The sequence below is a fragment of the Tachyglossus aculeatus genome, chromosome 4 (genome assembly GCF_015852505.1).
Source record: "Tachyglossus aculeatus isolate mTacAcu1 chromosome 4, mTacAcu1.pri, whole genome shotgun sequence".
Taxonomy (NCBI): Eukaryota; Metazoa; Chordata; class Mammalia; order Monotremata; family Tachyglossidae; genus Tachyglossus; species Tachyglossus aculeatus.
In genome coordinates this window covers 59,695,483-59,697,670 of record NC_052069.1, presented here as the reverse complement: position 1 = coordinate 59,697,670, position 2,188 = coordinate 59,695,483, and the positions used below count along the sequence as shown (strand labels likewise).

Below are 2,188 nucleotides of genomic sequence, written 5' to 3'. Positions count from 1 at the left end.
GGACCTCCTCCTAATTCAGGGCAGAGAAAGTGGGTGAGTCCAGTACTAGACATAATAAGGCCACTAAAACCCCATCTTCATTCCTGGAAGGGACTTCTAGGAAGGTGCAATCTGGGGTGCAACCAAAATTACAGAGGAGATCCCTTTCCAGCAGCTTGATAGGAGAGGATGGGCTGGAAAAAAAGGCATGCTCCTTCTGAGACATGGTGAAGGACAATCTTGTTTGAGATTCCTCTGGCATTGCTAGTAGAGTTAGAGAGTGGAAGGCTTGAAAAATCACAGGAACACAAGGCTGATTGACCTGCTCTGGTATAAGTGAGGAAAGTGGCAGGGACCCCATTGATAAAGCATTGAAATTAGGGGCTTTGCTCATCAATTGACAAGTGTAATGGCTTATTGAAATCACAGTCCCTCAGGCTGTCCTAATGCTTAGGGACCTGGGAGGGTAAGGGTGGAGGTTCAAGAAGTCTAAAGAGCTGGCTGGATGGAGGGCAGAAGGGACATTCATTTCCACAGTAGCTCAAGAGATCCTCGTCATTCGGCTGGATCTTTTCCCTCTTTCCCTAATCTGGTTTCCACCTTTTCCCCAAACTATTCTGCTTTCCAACTCTTCTTTCTTTTTCTTTAGACTAGATATACAGTTGTTCACCAGAGTTACTAATTATTGTAATGGTTTGGTATACCAATCTTCAGAAATAACCTTTAGTAGCTCCTCTAATTTGGGAAGGAATCCCTACATGAGAGCTGCAGCTGTAGCTTCCTTTGCTTGTTCGGTTGGTTCACCAATGCCTGATTGATTTCCTAATACTGCCTTTAGGCAATCCATATAGGCTGCAGGAGATTCCTATCTGTTTTGTTTGCAGTCATTAATTTTTCCCCATTGCTTATTTTCTGGGACATGCAAAATCAACTGCATCAACAAGCCTCTGTCTGAACTGGTCTGATCTAGTTCCTAACTTTCTGGAGTCATTTTCTGTCTCCCCCTTCTAGACTGTGAGCCCACTGTTGGGTAGGGACTGTCTCTATATGTTGCCAACTTGTACTTCCCAAGCGCTTAGTACAGTGCTCTGCACACAGTAAGTGCTCAAATACGATTGATTGATTGATTCTGGCCATAGGACTTGCAAGTGTAGTCACCTCTGTACCTCAGAAATAGGATGGTCCTTAGTATTTGATTTACATCCATGCAGGTGGGGCTATAATTGATGTCTTATGCTGTGGAGTCTTTCATGACCCATAGCAACTCCAAGCTACATCACTCCTAGAACACTCCACCTTCATCTGGTAGTGTATCCATAGAGTTTTCTTGGTAAAAATTATAGCAATGGTATACCATTGCCGCCTTCTGCACAGTAAACCTGAGTCTCTGCCCTCGACTCTCTCCCTTGCTGCTGCTGCACAGTACAGGTGAGTTTTGACTTGTAGCAAATTGCCTTCCACTCTCTAGCCACTGCCCAAGCTAAGAATGGAATGGGTAGGCCTCTGCGTGACTCTTCCCCCCGTATCCAAGACTGGTAGAGTATTGGAAACTCTCCAGGTGTGATACTGAGAGGGAATAAACTGATAATTGTCATCATTTGCTCTTTGAATTTCTGAAGGTAATTTCTTATTGGGGAATTCTTTAACAAAATTATGAAGGTCACCAGAGTCTCTGGAGCATGGACAGTGACCATTCCTTCTTCTGGCATCTGCCTAAGGGGGGATTGAACTATAGTGTTCTGACGCTTCTAGTATGACCAGGTACTGGTGAAAATGCCATCAGTTTCTCTGTTTCTGGGTCAGTAGTTGGATAAGGGCAAGGTAGACCATTAGTCAATCATTGTCCTGAAATATCCAAAAGGTTCTCCATAGTCTCCATTTCCTCCTTTCCTCATTTCTTCCTTTGTTTCAGGGAGAAGGGAGAGAAAGGGAGCTGTAGAGGTCATGGGGAACAAAGGAGATAAGCCATTAGATCCTCAATAAGTTTGTGTTAGGAGAAAATTTGGGATTTAACATCTTTGGAGAGTCCTTAAGACTTCTAATTTGAAATTCCTGGAAACTTTTAGAATTTTTGTCATACCAATCAAAATATGAATCCCGAATCCCACAGACCTTGATCAATCTTACTTCCTGTAGACTTTAATGCTCTGTGGAGAGGAACTATTTTATCTAGATAAGAAACTGCCTAGTGGGTTATTTCAGGTATAAA

General features: G+C 43.2%; 1 non-coding gene across 1 annotated transcript; it reads right to left on the bottom strand.

The window, feature by feature from the left end:
- Window positions 1-1,417: 1,417 nt before the first annotated feature.
- On the bottom strand, window positions 1,418-1,555 carry LOC119927735. The gene has a single exon (XR_005450711.1). It is a non-coding gene; the product is annotated as a small nucleolar RNA SNORA7 (small nucleolar RNA).
- Window positions 1,556-2,188: the final 633 nt, after the last annotated feature.